The sequence below is a fragment of the Callorhinus ursinus genome, unplaced genomic scaffold, assembly GCF_003265705.2.
Source record: "Callorhinus ursinus isolate GAN/ISIS: 27379988/994484 unplaced genomic scaffold, GSC_fseal_2.0 scaffold83, whole genome shotgun sequence".
NCBI classification, from domain to species: domain Eukaryota; kingdom Metazoa; phylum Chordata; class Mammalia; order Carnivora; family Otariidae; genus Callorhinus; species Callorhinus ursinus.
Window position 1 is genome coordinate 639432 of NW_027397145.1, and position 25035 is coordinate 664466.

The following is a 25035-nucleotide window of genomic DNA, read 5'->3' on the forward strand; positions in this document are numbered from 1 at the left end:
TTGGGCGCCTGGGTGGCTCAGTTGGTTAAGCGACTGCCTTCGGCTCAGGTCATGATCCTGGAGTCCCGGGATCGAGTCCCACATCGGGGTCCCTGCTCAGCGGAGAGTCTGCTTCTCCCTCTGACCCTCCCCCCTCTCATGTGCGCTCTCTCTCTCTCATTCTCGCTCTCTCAAATAAATAAAAATTAAAAAAAAAAAGATAGATACCACTTCACACCTATCCTCGGTGCTAAAATGTAAACATCTGCAGATGCAGTATTTTTCAAACAAAGAAAAAATGGAATGGTACAGCACTAATTGTTTATTGCAGGAACAGAAGGCAGCGGGCCGGAGGGAGCACTTGGGGCCCGGCCACTCAGTCCAAGGTGTCCAGGAGGCAGCAGCAGCAGAGGGCGGCCCAGCACGCAGCCAGGGCTGCCTGACATCCGGTGTCCGTCTTCCTTTCCCGTTCCATCACGTACACTGGGGGTGGGGCGGGGCAGGGGAGAGAGAGACCCGGTCAGAGGGGCGTCCCATGCAGCCAGCATGCAGCACCGGCCATGGAAGACTCCAGAGGGCCAGCTCCGGGAGGCGGGGAGCCACGCCTGTCTGGTTCACGGCTCCATCTCTGCTCCGGTGCCTGGCACACGTCCGGAACTCATGTGCGAATGCAGGGGACATCTGCTCAGCACCTGTCAGACCACGGTTTCCTGCCACCTCCCCTTCCCCAAGCTACAATGAAACCCAACCCAGGACTGTATGTGATGCTTGTCCGAAGTGACCCAGTTCGTAGAGAGCCCTGCCCCGCAGCCTGGTGTGGCAGGCACCGGCTGAAAGCTTTACACATTCTCTCATTTAATCCTCACAATGGCTCCATATCGCCCTCATCATTTATAACTCTCAAACACTATCAGCAAGTGTGAACTGGCAGAATCCCTTCGAAAGAAAGTGGGGGGGGGTACATATAATTTTTGACCCACAAAACCCACACCTAGGATTTCCTACAGAAGTAATGGTCTCAGCGTTCAGGTATGTGAGACTGCCACGGTATCCAAATAACCCCAACCAACCACCTCCGTGTCCAGTGGAGACTGACGAGCTAAATCAATGCACACTGTAAGGCAGAAAAGGAAAACAGCCATTAAAAAGAACTAGGTGGTTCTTCCATGTTGCCAACAAATTAAGCAAGGTACATAAGCACGCTCTAATCTGTACAAAGAAAATACACACATACACACAAACACGTTTTGGAAACAATACAAGAAACTTAAAGGTCAAGGTATGGCGAGGGGTGGAGGATTTTACTTTGCATTTTATATTCTCCTCAATCCAGGCTTGTATCCGGATTCCAAAGCCACACTCAAGGCTGCTTCTGGACTGTCACCACCGGGTCCCGCCGGCAGAAGGGAGGGCCTGTCCAGTTTCTGCACACCTCGGCCCCCTTCTAGCCTCTGCCCCAACTGCTAGCTCCCGGGTCTTTGGGGGCAGCTGTCACTGAACGCCCTGGGCTCCCTTCCCCGTGTCACTGTTGCTTAGACATGGCCACCCCCACCGACCCCCGGCCCGGCTCCATCTAATCTGCGCTCCCCGTCATTCCTGCTCCTCTCACAGCCTGACCTGGCCCCTGGGACCCAGAGCCCCACCTGACACATATGCCTTCAGTGCAACTCTGACTCCTCTCGGGCCTTGCTCTGTCAGGTCCGGGCAAAGCCGGTGAGCAGCAGATTCAAATCACTGCTCCCCACTCCCTCTGAGGAGCTCGGACACCAGAGGGTACTCCCAAACTGGTAATACTTCTAAGGCTGAGCCCCATGCCTGGCCCCAACTGCCCACTGCCAAGGTTCCTCCCCCTCTAGCGACAGCAGCAGGTGGCACTGCATTAATTACCACACCAATGCCAGCCTCGTCTGCTGTTCCCCTTCAAGTCTGGGTTCAGGTTTGGGCAGGTGTCAGAAGCCCACCTGAGCCCAGGCCTAGAGAAAGAGGGCACCGAGTGAGAAGGGTCAGTCCCTGCTTGAGCACACCCGGGAGGACTCCACAGTCTTCCAAGGGCCATTTTCAGGACCCCCGACCACCCCCGTGGCTCCACTCTTCGCTCACCCCCTGAAGGCGAACATCATGCTCTTTCTCCTCTTGCTTCCTTAGCAGAACCCCTCCGTTCACCACGCCGCCCCCAGCCTGTCACCTCAGCAGTGTCGTCGGGAACTTCAGTGCCTACTCATCGGACCCGGAAAGTAGTGCCCACCGCCCCCCTTGGCCCTCTCTTGATACCAGCAACAAGGTCACTAGGCTCGTCCTCTCCATCTTGCAAACATCCCCTCCGGCTTTTAGGCCCTCCGACACCAGCCTGGATGGCAGGGACACGGGATGGATGCCACCTCGGCCAAGGCACCTGCCCAGGGCTCCTGGACTCCACCCTCATCATTCCTGTCTTCGTCTCCGGACTGAGGTCTGTACAGCCCTGAGCATCCACGGGCAAAAACCCCACTGCTGTCCCCTTTTACAGAGGAGGGAACTGCTCAAGGGAAGTCCACATGGTCTGTCCAAAATCAGCTAGAAGGCAGCGTTCACATGTCTGTGTCCTGACTTCTCACGGAGCACACTCCCACTGCTCTGCACTTAAATGCCCATCACTCACCCCTTTGCTCAAAACATCCAGGCTTGGGGCACCTGCGTGGCTCAGTCTGTTAAGTGTCTGACTTTTGATTTCGGCTCAGGTCATGATCTCAGCGTTGTGAGATGGAGCCCTGCACTGGGCTCTGTGCTGGGCATGGAGCCTGCTTAAGATTCTCTCTCTCTTCCTCTCCCTCTGCCCTCCCCTGCCTCTAAACAAGACAAAACAAAGCATCCAGGCTCCTCCTTCCGACAGCACTTTCGCTGTGGCCGCGGGACTGCTCAGTCAGCTGCAGGGATGGGATCCCAGGGGTCTGGATCAGCAGCAGCTCTGCCCAAGCCCACTGTCAAGACCAAATGTCTGCGCTTTGCAAGACCCGGATCATACCTGCCCGCCCCCACGAGGAAAGCTGCTCCTCAGACTCGCGCAGCGGTGACTCAGTCAGGCTCCTACATCACAGTCCCTTTCAGGAGACCTCAAGGCGCTGTGTGGGAGGGGGGGGGCCAGTGCTTCCTCTTCGTGAGTCAGGGAGCCCGATTCCAGGCACACGCACAGTGTGAAGGCTAGCGCTTGAATGACTGATAATCCAAAGAAAAGTGTTCATTCTCTGTGCTGAATGTCCTCTGGGTTTCAGACACCGAGGCCTGTCTGTGGTGGGTCCAGAACTCTGGTCTCTGGAAAGCTGTGTGAGGACAGGTTTGCTGTGAGGAGCCCGGCGCCCACTCAGGGCTGCATTCACAGGGCAGAGGGGCAGCACTCCCTGCTGAGGTGGGCAGATCGCCTCGCCCAGGCCAGGCCATGCAGGAGGCCAATGTATTCTACGCGTCCAACACACGCAGCACAGCCCACAGGGGGCACCAGCTGTGTTCTCAGCAAAGCTCTGCCGCCCCCCGCCGTCTCCCCAGTCTCCTCCTTACAGCTGGCCCCAGCTGTTCCGGCATCTCTTCCCGGGAACCTGAGGTTCAGCAGGGAGAGAGGGAGTGTAAATGAGTGTGTGTGAGTGTGTGTGTGAGTGTGTGTGTGTGTGTGTGTGTGTGTGTGTGAGAGAGAGAGAGAGAGAGAGAGAGAGAGAGAGAGAGAGAGAGAGAGGCAGTGGGATTCTCATCAGATTCTGGAGATGAGTTCACAGAGAAGCAGAGAAGGAACCCTCCCTACCTGACACTGTTACTCCAATTCAGGTCACTATTCCCAAAGACACCCTGTTCCAATTTAGTGGGAGGCACCACAATTAGGATTTAAGAACAGAGATTTTAAAAAGACGTTATCAAATTGGATTTAAATATAGGCCATCTATGCACTGGCCACATAACTTTGGGCAGGTGACCACCTCTCTCAGCCTCAGTTTCCCTTGCTGTAATAGAGGAGGAACACTGGTAATCTACATCCTACAGGTTGCTGGGAAAATTAGGAGATCAGGCCCGTAAAATGCTTATTAGCACAGTGCTTCATGAACTACAAAGCTCTCAATCAATGTTCTCTGACGTTATCACCATTGTTCAAACGACCATGACCCGGCAGGCAGACCCCTCCCCTGACTGAGCAGGCCTCTGGCAGACAGCTCCACACAGGCAGAGAGGGGCTCTCACCCAGACTCTGGGCAGAAGCCTCAGAAGGAACAAGAGCCTGGAACAGGCGGAGTCACAGGCTGCTCAGGGAGCAAAGGGTCCTACAGTAAGCTGGCTCTTCGCTTCTGAGGACCTAACAGGTCCAGGCCGAGGGAGGGGCAGAGCCCAAATCCACTCTGAGGGCAGGGGGCGAATGATCGGAGCCAGGCCCCATTTCTAGCAGGCCCATGCTGCAGGGGGTATCTGTAGCGAGGCTCAAGGCCCTGCCTCACCCCAACCCACGCATGTACATATGCAGTGCCCGTCACATCTCCTCTGGCCTCAACCGACTAGAGTCGGGGTCAGGGGGCCGTGGTCACATCTCTGGGAAGTAGGACATGAGAAACTCAGGGGGGCCTGGGACAGGGCAGCTTCCAGGGGCAGGGAGCTGGTATGCTGAGTCTGGGGCGGAAGGAGAACCTGGCCAGCATGAGGACTAACGGGACGGCAGCAGAGGGCTGTAATCCAAGGGCCAGAGACACCTGTGTCCGGACTGGCAGGCCCACGCCTAGTGACAGCCCATCCCACCGACTGAAGGCCCCGGCACCCTGGGCTCCGGGGCCACCCATGGCAGCAGGAAGCCCCACTGTGAGCTTCTCAGGCACCTGCCAGTCATCAGGCTTCCCGTACAGACAGCTGGCCTCTGGGTTCTGTGGGTACACTCCTTGAACCACCTCTTCCTTCCCTCCCCGCCCCCAGAATGGCTCGCCTGCCCCAAGGCAGAAGAGCGTCCCCTCTCCTGCGTCAGCTCCAGGAATAGCTGCCTGATTCATTAGCCGGGCCCCTCCCAGCGTGGAGGCCAGAGACCTAGCTTGAGGTTGGGTTACTGTGTGAACGGCTCCTCTTCCACACCCCACCCCTATCTTTCTGACCCTGAGAAGCACCTGATCTGCTCTCTGGCAAACTTGTCCCTTCCTCCTCCAGCATCTAAAACAAACCCAAATAAGGCGACCATCGGGGGACTAAACAGCCACGGTCCTTGAAGTACTGATGCCTTTTCTCAGCTCAGCCCTAGCCCAGACTCATGTACACTCACTCCTTCCTTCTTGGTTTGGGCCCCAGGGTGGCTTGCCTCGACTCGGCCCTCCCCTTTGCCTCTTGGAACCTCAGTGTCCTCACCTGTAAAAAAGCAGGGTTCATAGCAGTATCTGTAATGAGGCCCCAAAGAGATGAAAATGCATTGGCAACAAGATACGGCTTGACCCTCTCCCCTCCTGGGCCCGAACAGTGGGAGAAGCTAACAGTCAGCCCTGAGAAGAACAGAAGACAAAAGGAGCAGAGAATGTCCTCCTCCTTTGCAACGCCAAGGTGCATGGCCCCCACTACCTGGGGTTCTGAGCATCTCCTCTGAGGGGCGTTCCTGACCCAGCGCAGCAAGATCTGTCACTACAGTCATCCGAAAACAGCCTTAGAAATATCAAGCAGTGCTTAGGAAGGCAGTACTGAGACAGCGATGGGCCCAGGCGAGTGTCTGGAAGCAAAGGGAAGGAAGGCTCCCCAACGGTCCATGCTGATGAGTGCCCAGGACAGCTTGGGGTAAGAACAGGAGACTTTGCCACAGTATGCCAGCCATCTTTTCATTTTCCCTTGTGTCACTGGATCAGAACAAGAACATAGGATTGTCTCAGAAATGGCTGCTTTATCGTCAGCGTTTCTAAATGCCCTACCTAGACTCAGAGTTCCTCAAGTGCAGGGAACAGGCCTTCTCTGTGCGCTGCACCCCACCCCCCAGCCCCACCTCACAGGAACGTGGGGGTGGGGGTAGGGGGATGGGAACGAGGAGCATGCAGTTTCCTTTAACACGCAGGACCAAGAACCTTCCAGCCACGGACAAGGAGGCTCGAGTAAGCAGAGGCAGGGTCCCGGCCCCATTTTATAAGGGCTGCACAGCCCACGCTCTCAGGTCATGGGCTCAGAGTCCACTGGGGCACTGGTAATTCATAGTGTCCTTGACTATGCAGAAAAGCTCAAGTTGGCTCATCTGTGGATTTGGGGGAACTTCTAATAAGAAATTAAGAGAAGAACCATACAGCCATCAAGAAAAGATTTCACACCCAGCCATCTCTACTTCCTAACTGAGCCAGTCTGGCAAATGCAGAGGGACACTGGCCTAAGGAAGTCTCCTCTAGAGGTAGAGAGACCCATGACAGGACAGCTGAGTCCAGCAAAGGTCATCACCTTCCAGGTGTGTGCACCTCACCGGCTGCCGAGGGTCCCAGGACTAGGTCTAAACTGGTGCAGGGAAAACCAGTCCTTGTGCAAATGCCAAATGCCCAGGTATTTCAGAAAAATATTGCACACCCAGAGGAAAAAAATTTACATATAATTCTAATAATGCTAAATGCTGTACAAGAACCGGATAAAATGAAAACAAATGACAAGAACCAGCAGACATGGGGGAGAATACTATGCCTCACAAAGCTGCCGTGGGGGTAAAACAGGAGGCCTCAACAGCCTCAGGTGTCAGTGGGTTCAGGGCTCTAGGTCCCAACGTGGAGCCAGATCTGGGGACAATGTCAAAAGACCAGGGCAACTTGGGTCAGGAGGGGCAAGCTCAGAAAAAGCCCGCACCCCGGAAGCAAGCCAGCTAGAACAAGGTGCACTGCCTCGCACCAGTGCCCACCAGCAAGTGACAAGGTGCCTCCACGATCACAAAGAAGCGGCCAACTAAGTGTAGTCGATGACAGGTAATACACAAAACTGGAATTGTAACATACTGCAAAAACCTATCAAATATCAAAATGAAGCATGATGTTACAAGTGACCAGTGGTGCTTAAGTCCGAGTCTAAAATTAGATGGTGAGTAAAGCTCACTTTTGACCTGCAAGACTCACCCTCAGCGGGGGAAGGGCAATTTATCAGAAACTGACCTTCAAAGACATCTTGCTCTTTGTGCTTTAAAACTCTTACCCGTAGGAACTGAAAGCATGAACCTGATCAGGTACTTGTGCATCCATGTTTATAGCAGCATATTCACGGCAGCCAAAAAAAGTGGAAGCACCCCCAGTGTCCCTCGATGGAGGAATGGATACACCACACCTGGGCCTCCTGGGGGGCTCAGTGGGTTAAGCATCCGACTCTTGGTTTCGGCTCAGGTCAAGATCCCATGGGTTGTGGGACGGAGCCCTGCGTCCCTGTGTCTGGCTCCTCGCTCAGCAGGGAGTCGGCTTGGAAGATTCTCTCCCTCAGCCCCTCCCTCCCTAAGGACGGGAGGGCAAGGAAGGCGGTTAATGCACAATCTATTATTTCATACCCTGCTGAGCAGAAGGAAAGATGCCTGGAACCAGGGAATCGCAGAAACAAAGCAAGGAGAGAAAGAGAGAGATCAGAAACCACACACTCCCAATGTCCCTGGTTCTTGAATATAAGACGATGCTGTCATGATTTTGGAAGCTAAACAGAAATCAGAAAAATTATTATTTTCCTGGTTTTCAGGCACTGGGTTATAGAAAAAAAATGGAGAAGTAGTACACTCTGAGGGGAGCTGGCTCTTTGGAACTTGCCCAAAAGAGATTGCCAAGGAGGTAGCTGTTGGGTCCTACCAGTTAGAGCCCAGGCACAGGCTGTCCTGTTATCGGCCACGCTGCTCTGACTCACGCTCAGTGCCGGTCTCAGGAGTCCCATTCAAATAGGACCGGCTGCATTTTGTAACAAGGTAAACACTGCCGTGTCGTTTTTACTGAACACAAAGTGTGTTCTTTATCTTAGGTACACAGACCATAACTGGCTTCAACACGTACGAGATTCTGTGTTACTGATTAACAGTCCTAGCATATCTCTTTATGCAAAACACCCCTGGCTGTTTCCTCCTTCCACTGTGAGGCTTAATTGTGCAAAAGTAAAAGAGCTGTGTTTTCACCTGACTGCACCTCAGGTTAGAGCCCTGGTGAGGACAAGGTGAGGTCTGAGGTCAGGGATGCAACCGATGACCATTCTCAGTGAATGTGGGTGGGGAGGTGATTCAAGGCAGACGGTCCACCCTTCCTAGCTCCCTGCCCACCATTTCAGAGCAACCATGGCCATGTTTGTAGATCTGGAAAGAAGTGTGTCACTTAGTCACCCACAACAATCCCTGCTGTTTCTGTAATCCTGCCACATGCCAACATCGACCCAAAAGACAACAATAAGGGGTCCTCACCCATTGATATGTGACATTTGGTGAATGTAAGGCCAGAGACTCCCCCAGTAGAGAAAGGGAGACAGAGGGGTGGCCTGGTCTGTAGGGCTGTGACTTCAACTCTGTTAGCCTGGAGACAGGGCTGGAGTTTAGGGGACCAGCTTCCTTCCGTGGTCAACTGATGAGTTCTAGCTAGCTTGTTACTGAAGCCCGAACAAAAAAGTCTCTAACATGACCAACCACCTTTCCATTGCCAGAAAATTTCCATTTCCAGAAAAGACAGGCTAATCCTTGCTATGAAAACCCTCAAGTGGGAAAGTAAGTGCGCTTAACCTTGGAGATGGAGGGGCCATGTGGGGAGCCTCCAACGTGTCAGGAATGACAGAAGGCATCTGACTGCTCCCCATCCACTGAACAGACTTAAGCTGCCCAAAGCAGCACCACCAAGTATGGAGAACAGGAGCATCTCAGCAAACTCCGAAAGCCCAGCACATTCAACCCTCTTGCAGTTCCGCCATCATGATCGACAAGGGAGCCCCTTCCCCAGATCACAGCACAAGCAGCACCAAGAGATTGCTCCTGGGCCTTATTAGGAACACTTACCAGGAACACTGGAGAGAGGAGGAAGGGGGGAGAGGGGGCCCTAGAGCAGGGTACCCTGGGGTCCACTCTGGGTGTGACCACCTATCCCAGGGCTCAGGTTCCTCACCTACAAAATGGGGACACTAATAGGACCTATGCCCTCCCTGAGTTCTTCAGGGACTAGTATACAGCAGGTACTCAGTATTATGTTAGCTGCTGTTATTCCCCCCAAGACAAGAGATCTGAAGGTAGGAAGGCAGGGCTCCCTAATTGCTGAGCACCTGAAAGCAACACAGGCCTAATATAAAGCTGGTGGGGAGACTCTAAGGACAGTTTTCACTTGATACAAGAGTCTTTCTGAAGAACAAACAAAGAACTCAGAAATGGGGTAAAAGAGGCATCTACTTCTCCTTGGCATTACCCAAGCAAGCTACAGGTATAGACTTAGCTGGCTATCCTCTGAAGCAACAGCAAAGCATTACTAAGAAAAAATATGAAGACCCTATCAGTTTTAAGCTCTTAAGGAAGGGAGTCAATCCCTCTTCTGTCAGCTGAAACCCTTCTAGAGACCTCGCTTAGCATAAACTTTCTTGCAACGGCTGAGAGCAGTCCTTGGTATGGGAACCAGGCACTTTATTCCAGAGCGGATCAAGCTGACCAGGAGGAGACCTTCAGAGTCAAGCAAGTAAAGGGAGTTCAGGGCCCAGAGGCTGGCTAACCCAGGGAGAGTGGACCCCACAGAAGATGCCTTCTCCAGATAGGCCTCTTGGGAGCTTTTTCTTCAGATCTATAGGTACAGGGCATCTTGCCCACAGCCTTGAGGAGTTCGTGGTTACCTGTGGCTGCCCAAGGGAAACTGGATGGGTTTCGCGGGGGGAGGGGGGGAGATAATGATCCTTCATAAAACTACCCATGATACACACCCCACCCAAAAGCAAAAATCCATTTTTACCCATTAAGAACTCAAATACAATCTTGTATTCTCTCTAAAATCTGTCAGGCTACAAATATCCCAGGCTACCAAAGGGAGTCATTTCAAGGGTAAATGGAAAAGCTCAGAGGGAACCAAAACACTACCAAAAAAAAAAAAAAAAAAAGTCTAATAGCGATTTTTCCCTAAGGAAAGTGAAATCTTTCCCAGGCTACTCCCAATTTACGGCCTTCAATCGGGTGTGTCCCTGGGAAAAGGGTCAGATGCTTGGGACCCCAAGGAGAAAGCTCTCCGCGTCACACACACATCCCAGGAGCATCCCTAGTAGGACAGTGTGTGCTCCTGCGCATGTGCGTGGAGCGGGGGTACGGTGGGGAGAGGGCTCTATTTTCTTCTTCAGCTGCAGAAAGCCTTTATATTCCAAGGGCATCTCTAGAAGGGGTGCCGCCTTTCCGATCAGGATCTCAGCCTGGACATACAGGTCACCTTTGATCAAATGAGGAGAAAGCCACTGAGCCCAGCAGCGGGAAGAGGCGGGAGCAGCAATGGCCTCTCACAACCAAAAGAGCTGCAGCCTGACAGCAAGCAGCAACAAGCTTCCTGATGCAAGCTGGGAAGGCTTTCCATCAGAGTCTCAGAGTCGACAGGAAAATCACTGTTTCCTGGAGGAGGGGAGCCAGGCAAGTCTGGAACAGAAGACCAGGGCAGGCTACAGGTACTGCCAGGGTCCATCCACTGGTCTGTCTCTGTGGGCCCCTCAGCCCCCAGCAAACTGTTAGCTCAGCTCAAAGGGCAGGAGCAGGGTCGTCTTCACTCCCGTACTCCGCCAGGGTCAGCTCCTGGCCGAGAGAGGGTCACCAAGGCACCAGGGTGATGCCTGCGACATCAGCACAGTCCCTTTACAGAGGGGGAAATTCCCTTAGCCTCTCTGTGGCTCTGTTGCCTGGCCTGAACACTGGAGACAATTAAAATAACCCACCTCTTGGGACTGTTAGGAAGAGTGTATGATGAGCTCCTTGAAAACCAGTTAGCACAGTGCCAGGCGCAAAGTAAACAGACAACAGATTGTAGCTACTATCATTGCTGTTATTCTATGAACTAAATAAAAGGCAAAAAGGAAAAGCAACCTATATTCTAGAGTTTTACACCGTACTGAGATCTTTCAAAACAGCAATACTTTGTATGTGTGTGTGTGTGGGGGGGGAGACATTCCTGCATGAAGTCAGCAGTGAGGGACTGACGTCTAAAATGAGCCCTCAGGGGCCGGAGATGGAGCCTGGCATCAGGCTCCCTGCTCGGCGGGGAGCCTGCTTCTCCCTCTGCCTGCTGCTCCCCCTGCTTGTGCTCTCTCGCTCTCTCTGACAAATAAAATCTTTAAAAAAAAAAAAAAACCCACACACAAAAACCAGATACCCAACAACACTTTTATATAGCATTAAGGTAGCTGCAAATACCTTCCCTGAACAGAGACTAACACACTAGTTGAATTTCAACAAGGGCTGCATCATGAAAAACTGAACACAGGGCAAAAGATTCATACCAAAATGTTAACTACTATCTCTGGAGAGCAAAATTACTGGTATTATTTACTTTCTATAAGGAAGAGCTAGCTCTGTAATTTAAAAAGTTATTTTAAAACCAAGGTCATGTTTCTCTGTGAGAGAACCGGGGTGTAACCCAGAAGCAGCAGCCTGGGGTGTGGCAGAGATGCCCTAAGTCAGGGTATGGGAAAAGCCATTCTCCTGGCCCCCAGTCATGCTGGATGGGGTCACCGCCCCAGGGTAGCAGCTGTTGGGATAAGCCCTCAACCAATGATGTAGACACTGATCCTCATCATCTTCACTAGGAGCATTTTAATATTCCTGTATCCCTGGGGAACCACAATATAGGCCGAACAGAGATTCTTCCCCCCTGTGGCTAACAACACTGACCACTGGAAAGCAGGTGCCAGGTATCTGCAGGCGCCATAACACACCGGTAGGGGTATGGCCAAAGCCCAGGAGCCGGCCCCTCCAGCACAGCTAATGCCTGGTTCCTACCTGGAAGGGTATGTTCTAGGGATAGATCGCTGTCACTCTAGGTGACCCCACTCTCACAGGGAGGTCCCACCACCATGGCCTTGGCTCTAATCCTAGACACTGACCTACGATGTCCCACCTGCACCTTCCAATTTCCCTAGACGCCTCCTACACAAAGCAGTTTTCCCTCTTACGCCCACCAAACCAATTTCCTCATTGTTTATATCAACATAACTTTAAAAAGCTTCTGCAAGAGGTGAAGTGAATGTAAAGGTCATGTTTCAAGACTAGGTAAAAGGAGTCTTCGGGCAGAAAAGCCAGGCCACACCAGGATGGAAGGGGGTAAGAACAACGAAGCAAACTGGTCCGGGAGCCGGTGAGACTCCCAACCCTGCCGTTCCGCCGGGCCAGCCAGGTCTGGCCAACCCACCTGCTCCCAGCCAGCAGACACTGAGCACACCCCACCAGCCAGCTCAGTCAACTGCATCTGCAAAGAGCAGTTGCCTTTTTATACTCCATTACCCCTGAGTGCTGGGCAGGCCAAGGATGTTGAAAAGGCAAAAGAGAGTGTTTTGCATAAAATATTTGACCAAACCAGAAAGCATCTCGAGATCCAAAAAATGGAAAAATCCGAGGCCATCTTTAGGAGCCTATGGTCCCTCAGTGTCTTTGTGAGCATAACGTTTTCACACGACGCCCAGGCCCATGACACCTACAGCAGTCTCCAGAGGGACTGCATCAAAGCGCTGGGCCCTGCTGAGCAGATCTGTCAAGTTAAAGACTGAAGTCACAAGTGTTGGAACCAGAGTCAAAGCTGGTACCAAGAGCCCTGTACACTCACTCAAGGCCAAGCTCATCTGCTTTCATGAAAAGAACAGAAGAGAGTTGCAGTTGAGTGTCCCCAGAAAGAACATATCTTACCCATAGAGCCCACCTCCTTACTCCTGCTAACCATTAATGCTACCGCTAATTTTGACGTATTTTAAGGATGTTTCCTAATGGAAACATGCAAAGAGCATAAAAGTTAAGAATATAGTTTGAAATCAGACAGACCTGGGTTCAGTTTATGGCTCAGTGAGTTACTTTCTGACTTTAGGCGAGTCACCTCCTCTCTCTGGATCTCCGTCTCCTCATCTCAAAAACGAGAGACCACCGGGACTGCTGTATGGATTAAACTAGATAATGTAGACAAAGCATCTGCAGAACAAGATCTAATTGGAAATGGTAACATTTATTTAGTGCCTGGCACAGGGAAAAAAGAATATGAAGGTAGAAAAACGTTTTTTACTCATTCATGGGAGGCCACATGACACAGGGAAGAATGTCTACTAGCTCTGGGTCAGATGCCTGGGGGACCAGGGGCAGAACATCATCACTTCTCTAAGTCCCCAGTTCCACATCTGTAAAATCTAGGAAAATACCATCTAGCCTGAAGGACTACAGCAAGAACTGAAGCCATGTCCACAAAGCTCTCAGCCCCGACTCAGGCTCTCAGGCGGCTCACGTGTTGCCCAGTAAATGGCAGACACTCAGGGGCTTTGGGGTTGGACTGGTTTTGAATTCCAGCCCTGCCCATTCCTAGCTGGGTGACCATGAATAAGTTAGCCTTTCCTATGCTTCAGAGTCTTCATCTATATGATGGGGATAAAAAAAGACCTAGATCAGAGGGCTGTTCCCAGGACTAAATGAGTTAATATATAAAAGTGCCTGACATATAGTAACCACTTAGGTTTTAGGTCTATTGTTTAGCTAGTTTTTATTATTTAATAATTAACAGTTACTATTAAATATTTTAAAACTTGGACCAGTGGGACTCAAACTTCTTGTTGCGCTTTTTCTTTTTTAAAAATTTTATTTTTAAGTAATCTCTACATCCGACGCAGTGTTCGAACTCACAACCCCAAGATCAAGAATCGAATGCTCCCTGACTGAGCCAGCCAGATGCCCCTCTGCTGGTTTTAATATAAGGACTGGTATCAAACACCCAGATTCTCCAGTGCCGGACTGAAACAAAGGCTGTCCAGTCAAAGGTCGCGAGGGAGTTCTATACAGTTCCAAGTTCCCAGAGCCTCCTTCCAGGCAGGTCATCAGAAAAAGTCATGTATTTTTCAGCTGCTGATGAAACAAATTAGGAAGTCCTTTTCCACCACTGGGCTCAAAAGCAATGGGCAACTTAAATTTTTCATTATGCAGACTCCATCTCAGTAGCTCTCAAAGGAAGGTGATTTGCACCCTGAGGAAATCTGGTAATGTCTGGAAACATTCTGGTTGCCATAACTGAGCAAATACTCCTGGCATTTAGTGGATAAAGGTGAGGGATGCATGAGACTGCCCCACCCATCCCTAACAAAACAATCATCCAGTGGGGGTGCCTGGCTGGCTTGGTGGGTGAAGCACGCAACTCCTGATCTCGGGGCTCTGAGTTCAAGCCCCACAATGGATGCAGAGATTACTTAAAAAATAAAACCTTTAAGGGGCACCTGGGTGGCCAGTCAGTTAAGCGTCCAGTGCTTGATTTGGCATGGGTCACAATCTCAGGGTTGTGAGATCGAGCCCTGCACCAGGCTCTGCACTGGGCGTGGAGCCTGTTTAAGATTCTCTCTCTGCCTCTGTGCCTCCCCACCCTCTTTCTCTGCCTCTCTCCCCCTCTCAAAAAAAAAAAAAAAATCTTTAAAAAAAAATTATCCAGCCCCCATGTGAACTATGAAGTTGAGAAACCGTGCCCTACAGGAAAGCAGCTTCTCGACAAAGTAAGAGGGAGGGGACAGAATACGCCACGACTCCGCACTACGATGGCAGCCAGGTGCAAACGACACATGCATGTTAGCAAGAACCGCCTAAGAAATAAAAACGCAAAAATGATTTCAGACGATGGTGTATCTGGACTATGTGCAGTATTAAAAAAAGATTTTCTGCATGGGTTGTTACTAAGTTTAGGGGCCAGAGAAGAAGTGAGGGCCAGCACTAGGTGGAGGCAAGAATGACTCCAAGCTCCATCGCTCAGTTCTGATCATTCGCACAGCTGATGGCCAGCCAGTACCATGACAGAGCTCCAACCCGCTGAGACACAACCAGGCAAATAAATGAAGACAGCGAGGGAGGGAAAAAGTAGTGCAAACAGTCTTTTCTGCAAATTCAAGCCCAGAGTTGAACAGCTTAGAAAAGCTTATTCCAGAATCTCCCCTGTCCCCTCTGCTGCCTCTCTCTAAACTCTTCTTCATCTTTAATGAGTCAACAAGAAGTTACTAGGGAATCAAAGAGTCAAATTAGACAAAGTCTCTGCTATGATGGGAGACTTTAATTCTGTAACTAGAGCCCAGATCACAAAATTACAAACCAATGGAGGATAGAGAGCTGACCCAGACTAGGGGGTGGATGGCAGCACTCAGCGCCACCAAAGTGACCCATGAGCAAGATGGGAAGGATTTAACAGGGGTTACCTGAGCCAAGAGAGGCGTGAAGGCTTTTCACAACCATTCAGAGGAAATACCATTACAAAAGCCATGCTGGAGGAGAGGCCTGGGGAGGCTGAGGAACCGAACCAGAATCCGGCAGCAGGGCCACACCATGACGGGCCTCAAGGCCTTTTGGAATACTGGCCTTTCTTCTAAGAATACTAGAAAACCATTAATGAGGGTGAAAGAAATGTATAAATCCTTCACTTGTACAGTTCCTACTCTGGCATGCCCAAAGGTGTGGGGAGGAAACTGCTTCTTCATCCTCAGTTAAATCAAAACCTCCGGCCTCTCACAAAGAAACCCAGGCCAGTAACAAAGCGTCCAAACTAAATGGAAGCCAACAGAACATTGCAAAGAGAAGGAACAGCTTCCCCCCCCAAAGCAAGGACCAGCAAGTTCTCAGCCCAATGGACCATTAAGGCCTATGTCCTCTGGGGAGGGAAAACGGAGCCCGCAAGACGGCTGAGAGAAACAGCTGATGTCAGAGCCCTTGAAAAGAGCCACAGATCCCAGGAGGACCTCACAAGCAGCTCATCTTCCCCTCGTGAGGGGCCCTCTTGAGGATGCATCACAACACAGTCACCTCTCCCATTTGCCTCCAGCTGTGTGCTTTCATCCGCATAGGTCCTGGGGAGTCATTCAGTAGATCTTCCTGAAGTCCTACTAATCACCAGCTACAGGGCTGGGTCTGGGGACCCTACTGCCTCCATCTCCTGCCCCTTCCTTATTCATCTTCCTCCTCCTCCTTCTCTAGAGGCCTCCATCCTCCTGGCCACTGCATGTGTCTCCTCCTCAGAGCAAAGAGTATACATGACTAAACCCACTTGCTTGGGTCAGAAACCACAAGCTTCTCCATTCTGACAGGACTGGCTGAAGTCTTCAAGATGCTGGCACAGCCCCATGATGAAACCTACGGGTATTCCAAGGAATTCCATGTAAACGCCATTTGGGTATCAGAAGATTCAGATGAATGACCCAGGATATGGGCTAAGAGATGCAAGAGGAAGGACAAAGGTTCAATAGACTGAACAAAGAGAAACTGAGGCTAAGATAATAAAAGAATATTTTGCAAAACCATCGAAGATGTAGGAGACCGGGATAAACTGGGAGGCCAAGAAGGAAGAACCAAAGAGGCACAAGTACGCCAAGGGTACTTCAGACCTCAGCCAGATTCAAAGGCAGCGAGGGAGCAGCGCCCAGGGCCCCTGGCACAATCCTAGAGGGGAGGCCAGTGAAGCGGTGTCAGCACAGAGACAGGCTCTCAAGTCAGCGCCAGGACTAGAGTTACTAGTTATTAGATTACTAGCTCTGACCTGGGCAAACTCACAGAGCTGTCACGCCAATTAGATGGTAGAGGAGATACTGTGTTTAGCACCAGCAGAAACTCAGCTAGCAGCAGCTCCTGAGGCCCACTGCCAGGATTCAGTGTAGAGCAGCAACAGAAACCCGACATGAGTAAGGCCTGAGGGAGAATGACTCACGAGACACCTGCGCAGGGAAGGGGACACTCGACCATTCAACAAACAGCAGGAACTGAGCACTGAACCTAACATACACAGGTGCCTGCCATTGAGGAGCTTCTACCCTGGCAGGAGGACAAAGGCAGCCAAGGAACACAGAAGAGTATGACGTGGGAAGGTAGATGAGAAGGGCAGGAACAGGGAGGGCCCAGCTGGGGTGCCACATTTAGGTGGAGGGCGAGCGGAAGCAGCAGGAAAGGCCTCTCTGACTAGGTGACTGCTGAGTACGAACCAAAAGAGGCCACAAGGTGTGTAGATTTCTGAGAAAAAGTGAAGGCCCCGAAGGGCAGCCTGAGAAGGGGGTGCAGAGTGTGCAGGACGCTGCTGGCTCTGAGTGGGCCTTGCTGGCCAGTGGAAGGATTCTGGCTTCTACCCTTCTACCTGGAAGCTCTCAGGGGTCAGGGCAGAAAACAGACAGCAGAGGCGGGAACAGGAGGAAGGAGACCAGGTCTGTGGCCGTGACTGCACAGGAGGACTTAGGAACTGTCCCAGTTGCCTCAGCAGGCCGGTGGGCAGGCAGGGAATGACACTCAGCAACTGGCTTCCCCAGCTTGCCCCTGAGGGCTTCCGGGCTTCACCGGGCCTATCCACCCACAAGCAAAAATTCCGAAATTTGTGTGGACTGAGGGAGAGTACTGACTTCCTCACTGCCCGCCAATGTGACATAAAGTGTACAAGGAATAGTAGTTTATTTTTCACCACAGTTCTGTAATCCCCATTTTACAGAAAAGGAAACGGAGGCTGAGGGAACCAGAGAATCCACCTGGATTCCTAAGCAGTGCAGCTTTGGGTGGCCATGCTGGGACACTGTCATCTGATACCTGACAAGGAAGGTCCTGAGTCGGACTTCATCTCTGCTGGGAAGGCTTCCCAGGGCAGTGAAAGGGCACAATCAGAGTTTCTGACGAAAAGAAGCATAAAAGGCTCAAACAAGCCACGCTGTAATTCCACACCCCAAGCCAGGTAGCCAGAGATGCCAGATCGTTACATTCCTTCCTCTTCCGTCCTCACGGCGACTTGAGGAGAGCAGTGTCAGATACCGAGAAGAGCGTCCAGAAAGAGAAATATGCCATTCTATCACCACCCTGCCCCCACCTGCTGACTTTGGACTAAAGGAGAGGCCACACTGAGCTTCTGGTTGGTTGGCCAGTGACCCAGTAGGGCACTCCTGGAACAGGCACTCCCTCCGCATCTTCAAGTTACGAAGAACCTATATAATAAGGTCACTTTTAGTTTCTGATGGACAGGCCTAGAAACCTGGTTCAAAGGCCAATTGGGCTTTTGAACTCCATGGGGACATCTCAAGGACTCTGCTGAAATAGAATTCATTCCATTTTCTAAAAAAGATTCTATTTATTTATTTGAGAAAGAGAGAGTGAAAGAGAGCATGAGTGGAGGGTAGGGGTAGAGGGAGAAGCAGACTCTTGTGCTGAGCAGGGAGACCGATGCAGGGCTTGATCCTAGGGCCGTGGGATCATGACCTGAGCCGAAGGCAGGCGCTTGAATGACTGAGCCACCCAGGCGCCCCAAATTTATTTCACTTTATTTTTTTTAAATCAACACCTTGCCAGATTATCACAGTCCTAACCCAGGAGAACATGTACAAAGCCCTGATATCTGGACTCCCAAGAGGTAAATAGCACGGGAAGGGGCTCCAAGGTAAAGGGGCCCGGACAACTCACATGAATTCACAACCACCTTTCAAAATGGCGGTATTTCCACTCATCCAACACGCATTTCCTGAGCACATACGATGTGACAGCACTGCTCTAGGTGAGGCAGAGATGCAGGAGAGAAAGACAGTCACTGCGAGGTTTCCAAGGGGGGGCAGGCATGGGTAACCTGCCCAGGTCCTGGTGTTAATAAGGGGAGTTGAATCCAGATTAATCATACTCCACTTTGCCTCTGCTACTCGGAAGCTGGTATCCTGCTCTGAGCTACCAGGTTTTTGTGTTCGTTTTGTGGCAGTCAGGGAGATGGGAACAGGCTGCAAAGAAGGTATTATCCTGAGGCAGGCTTGAGAACTGCTGTGGAACGTGCCGGACCATAGCACTAGGACGAAATAAGGAAAAGCATTTAGCTTGGACTCAGGACTTACATCCGAGTCAAACTCGCTGACCCTGGGCAAGTCACTAAACCTCTCTGGGCTTCAGTTTGAACCTCTCTAAGAAGAGGGGGTTAGCCTAGCAAGGAATGGCAAATGGCTTCCTCTCATCCAACAACTCAAGCCTAGTCACGGTGGCTGCCCAGGGCGCTGGGGTAAGGAGGACGCTGAGGCCACGTTCGGGCTGAGCAGAAAGGGCCAGTGAGCGAGGTCTGCCAGGAGCTCGGAAGGGTCATCAACCTCGGTGCTCCTCTGAGGACTTCCGGGGCTGCTGCTGAGAGGTAGCTGAGGGGGTGTCATTTTAATTTTGGTGACCAAATTTTTAAAACTCTCTTTCACTATTTCTAACCAACCCACAGAACCTTCCTTCAATAAACAGATTTCCTGATATAAGACTGGAGATAGTGTTGTGTTTAATTTTTCCCTGTAAGCCATTCCGTAACTATGGCACCGTCACAAGAGCCTAGAAGCAGCTGTGGTAGAGAGAGTGCCTCACTGAACAGGAGGTCACCTATCACCAGGGGGACTGCTGCAATGCTTGCAAAGGTCCCCCAACACACAGGCCATGCTGCAGTGTGGCAAGCGGGGAAGTCTCTTGCCCCTCCCCTGGAATGCTGGCTACACAGACCCGTGGCTGCATGGACCCGTGGAGTGTGAAGTGCTATTCTGAGCCTTCCGGGCCTGGGTGGGAAAAAGGTCTGGCAGATCATGACACGGCGGTGATGTGAGGTTTGGGGCAATCTGGGTGAGAGGTACACAGAATCATCTGTACTACTTCTGCAAGGCCGTTCTACATCTGCAATGGCTTCAAAATTAGAAGTTAAAGTTTGTTTCTTTTTCCTTTCTTTCTTTTAAAGGAAGTCCTGCAAAAAAAAAATAAACGAAAAACTAAACAAATAAAGGGCCTGGCACCTTCCACTTTTGCACACGGACACTGAAGGGTAAAGGAGCCCAGCTCCCCGAGGCTGCTGTGCTAGGAGGATGCCCAGCCTAGCCCCACTGACAGGCCTTGTGGAGGAGAAGGGGGAAAGACAGACATCAGATGTGGGGTTTCTGGATCTTTCGGATTTGAAAGAACAATTATTCATTATAATGAACCAGAAGTACAAGATTTTGCTGAAAACAGAAATAGCTGACAGAATATGGCTGAACTTAAACGTTCAAGGGAAATAAGAGGGGGAAACAAAGCCATTAAGAGTAGAGAAGCCCAAGACTGGTTTGGAAAACACATAAAGACAGTAGCGTCTAGTGATGAGCTCTGGGTCTTGTAAGTGATGAATCACTGAATTTTACTCCAGAAACCAATATTGCACTGTATGTTAACTAAAATTTAAGTTAGAAAAAATAAAGATGCGGGGCGCCTGGGTGGCTCAGTCGTTAAGCATCTGCCTTCGGCTCGGGTCATGATCCCAGGGTCCTGGGCTCAAGCCCCACGTCGGGCTCCCTGCTCAGTGGGAAGCCTGCTTCTCCCTCTCCCACTCCCCCTGCTTGTGTTCCCTCTTTGGCTGTCTTTCTGTCAAATAAATAAATAAAATCTTTAAAAAAAATAAAACAAAAAAAAACAAAGATGGTAGCATCTAAGTGTGGGTATCTTCTGACCCTCCGCCCCCCCTACAGTCAGGCTGCCACGGGGCTCCCATCCCCCTCTCCCTTCTGAAGCTTCTGCTAAACCACATGGCTTCTCCACACTACACACACAAGCCAACCCGACAGCACCCTTTTAGACATAGTATAAACATAAAGCCTGGAGGAGAGTTTATAAATCTCGTTCAAGGTTGGAACGTACACACAGTCAACCCAGCACCCCAGTTATCATCTATGTTCCAGCCTCCGGCGATGCCATGGGGAACAGAGACAGGTCGTTCAAGTCAAGCCCTGCCCCAATTACAGAACCTCTAACTTGGGATAGTCTGTTACAGAGCAATATGTCGACCATCCCCCTGTGGCAAAACGCCATCCATGCTGGCTGGGCAAGATCTGACTATCTGAATGGGCCTTTTGGACCTAATTCCTTGGGCTAAGGTTGGTTTCACGTTCTTCTTGGCTAAATGCTTTTGCTTCCTGAGTTCCTTTTGATACAGCATCCCTTCTTTCATTAGGATTTATCTTACCGCATATCTAAGACGATTAAAGGCATCCCCCCCCCCTTTTTTTTCCTAGCAGGATTTTTGCTCCTTGCATTGTCTCTGTCCCATCAGAGTCCCTTTTTTGTCTGTTCTGGTCACCATCCATCATTTTGGAGCCTTTACTCAGGTCTCTGGTGACCCTCTATTGTTGGTTAACACTTAAGGCTGAGATGCTGTCACCTGCAGCCTACAGAGTCCTGACTAACCGCCAATGGTGAAAGCCTACACTACGACAGTACCAGCGAGGCTGACTGAATTCAGACATTAAGGAGGCAGACTAGACAAAACACAAAAATGAAGGGAACCCAGAGAGGGGAGGTGCTCGGGAAGAAGCCTGTCCAGGGTGCAGCTGAAGCATGGGGGACTGGTAACAGCTACCAGAGGGGTGGGACACACAGGGAAAGCTTCATGGAGGAGTGACATTTTGTGTCACCGCCGAGGTGTGTAGGTTGGGACAGAGTGGGAATGAGGGGTGGGGAGTGAAGGAAGCGGTGTGGCAGGGAAGAGGCCCTGCGCACTTCTAGATGCCGATGACGACACCCTGCACTCGAAGTGGATGTGATGACCGATGAGACAGCTGGTGGCGGAGGCGGGATCTTGTCCATGGGGAGGGCTGGGGATGACGTGAACTCTGTTGGGAGCGGAGTGCAATGTGGTGAAGTGTCTGCCAAGATGGTGACCAACAACTCCTCGGGCTCCACATTCCCATGCTGTTCCTCTGAAGACCGCATTTATTTTACACAAATGTTTGTAATGGCCGCTACTTACTAGTCTTAATGGCCCAGCATAGTGTCCGTCAACTAATGAACGGATAAAAACATGGTGTATCCATAAAAAGGAATATTATTTGGTAACACAAAGGCATGGAGGACTGACAAGACGCTTACAACACAGATGAACCTTGAACACCTTATACTAAGTGGAAGAAGCCGGTCATAAAAGGCACACCTAAAGGCAGTAGCATCTAGTGAAAAGCACTGGGTGTTATGATTCCACTTACAAGAAATGTCCAGAACAGGCAAATCTATGGAGATAAAACAGATTACTGGAGGGAGAGGGTTAAGGAAACGGGAGCTATTACTAAAGGACATGGGTTTCTTTGGGGTGATGAAATGTTCTGGAATTACAGTGGTGATGCTCATACAACTCTGAGTATACTAAAAACCACTGGATCATACACTTGAAATGGGTTATGTGTATGGTATGTGAATGATCGCTCAATAAAGTTGTCACCAAAAAGGGTGGGGGTGTCGATGACATCTAGTTCCTCTCCCACTGAATCCAGCCACCCCTGTCGAGAGAATATGGGTAAGTGATGCTGGGCCGATTCTGGGCCTACGCATGAAAAGGATGGCAAGCTTTCCACCTTCACCCTCTTGGAAGTGAGTTGCCATGTAAACAAGCCAGGCTAGATGACAGACAACAGGTAGAGAGGCGCCTCGTGGAGGTAAACCAGGACCCCACTCGTGAATGACGACATCTTGGGACATTCCAGCCCAGCCAAGCTGACAGCTGAATTAAGTGACCCCAGGAGAGATCACATAAAACCAACTCACAGAATCATGAGAATAAATCACTGTTGTTTTAAGCCACGGAGTTTTGGGGTGCTATGCTATACGATGCATAACTGACACACCACCTCTCCAAGCCCCGGGTTCCACCTCTGTAATGTGGGAGTAAAGCCATAGGGCTCTTGGGAAGGTCACACAAGGCTAACAGCAGGCACCAGGCTCAAGAAATACTAGTTGCTATAGTTATTATTAGTAAATATCATCCCAGGAGCCCCTTGACATACTGCAAGTATACTGCCTGGGAAACTCCATTCCCACAAGCACCTGCTACCTCCAATCGCAGGGCTTCCAAAAAACTGGTTTCCCGAGAAAAACAAAGATATATATATATTTTTTTTTACAATTTTCTGTAGTACAAAAGATGAACTTTCAACCATAAACAGACTAAGGTTCTGCTTAGATTAGCCATCTACCCAGGTACCTATCCATTCAACACACCTTTATTAAGTCCTTACTGATTACCAGACACAGATTAACAGCAGCTCAGAAGACCTTCCCTCACTTGAAACAGCAACAGTTACCACGTAGCGGGCTGTTAAGCGAATGGGCTACACACCTGCACGTCAGCTAGAGATGTACCTACAGTCATAGATAAAATCTAAAATCATCCACCCGGAGAAAAAGGTGATCGGTACAGATTCCAAGGCCAAACCATCAGGATTCCAATCTGGAATCTGCCCGTTAGCGGGGTGACCTGCAGCATGTCATTACTCCCCTCTGTGACTTCATGACTTCACCATAAAATGGGAATAACCTCACAGGATTGTTGCAAGGATTAAATGTTAATGTAAATAAAGCTCTCAGGAGACTACTTGGCACACAACAAGCACTCGGTAAGAATTGGTGATTTTAAAAAACCTGAAGGCGCTGTAACACAGCAACTATTCTGCAAACCCAGAGGTCACAGAACAGTCCTAATAGTCACCCAGACACCTAGCACAGTGCTCCTCAAGAGGCTTCCTTTCTAATCCTTCACAGACTGATACATTTTGTAAAATGCCGATCACCTGCTTGAATGTCACAGCCATGTCCAATTGCTCTAAAAGTTCTTCCCTGGTTACTCTCACTCTCTGTACTTCTCACAGCTGTCCACAGATGGGCACTTGTCTGCACAGCCGACTTGGAGTAGCACTGTTCCAGCACACAAGGACTCACAGGCCTGCTGAAAACTCAGCTCGCAGGTTCAAGAGAATTATGAAAACACAGCAGTAAAGAAAATCAACCCAACAGCTGGGGCAAGAGGATGACTTGCGGGTCAACAAACCGAGACAGAGAATAATCTCGACTGGCCAAATCTAAAAACCAAAACTGGCTGCCAGGGCAAGAACCCATCTGGTACTTTCCCACCTCCCAGGACTCCAGAGGGTGCCCCTGGGGAAACATGTCAACCAGGAAGTCATCAGCCCCAGAGGGATAAGAGATATAGAGAAAGTAGGCAGAACTGACTCAGGCCTCCCGAGAAAGAAGTCCTTCTCAGGAGTCAGAAACCACCCTAAGCAGTCACCAAGCTTTGGGAACATCGACCACGGCACACAAAGGCCTGAGTTCCTTCTCTGCCAAACAAAACATGCAAACGTTTCCTCTGATGACGTGGGACTGTGCCCATGCACACCCACATATACACACACCCTGTTCCCAGTACCTGTGGTTTTAGGAGGCTCCTGAGGTCCGCCCTGCCAGCCATACTGTGGGTATCCTTGGTAGGGGTACCCCTGGGGAGGTGGGTAGGGTCCCCCCATAGGTCCTGGAGGGTAGCCTTCTGGTCCCATTGGTTGTGGTGGATAAGGTGGGTACGGGGCCGTCGGACCAGGGCCCGGATACGGTGGAGGGTTCCCTGGGTTCATCAGGGACCTGCAGAATGTACCTAAAAGACAAATAACGAAAATTATTTTCATCTAATCCGTGGAAATCATTAGGAAAAAAAATTTCAACTCAAGAGACCATTTACAAAACACCTTAAAGGTTACAAACCTCTTGTAAAACCTTCATTTCTGCCCATTATTTCTTTCTCACCATTCCCACAATGGACAAGTATCTTCTGTACCTACTTCTTTGCCTTCTGCCTGCCTTCCTCACTAGACTGTAGGCTGTGACAGCAGGGATCAAATCACCACCTGTGGATCATCACCATGACCTTGGAGCTTAGCATACTGCCTGGGACAAGACAGAATTTTTTTTTTTTTTAATTCTCTGAAACGCCCACAAATGTGACTGCATAGCTCTAGGAAGAAAGCAGCAAGTGTAACAGAACTAATTACGAATCAGATCAGAGGGGGCTAACCCAGCATGAGAAATCCTCCAAAAAACAGGGCTGGGCCACACTGGGATCTTCTAACAAATAACATTACTGCGGTGACCGACCAAGGACCCACGGCTCTAAGCAACTGACCTGTGTGCTTAGTCCTCGCTGG

General features: G+C 50.5%; 1 long non-coding RNA gene across 1 annotated transcript; it reads right to left on the minus strand.

Moving 5' to 3' along the window:
• Window positions 1–286: 286 nt before the first annotated feature.
• On the minus strand, window positions 287–24406 carry LOC112808910 (uncharacterized). The gene is made up of 2 exons (XR_003204479.2): window positions 24267–24406; window positions 287–462 (listed from the first exon to the last, which is right to left on the minus strand). It is a non-coding gene; the product is annotated as an uncharacterized lncRNA (long non-coding RNA).
• Window positions 24407–25035: the final 629 nt, after the last annotated feature.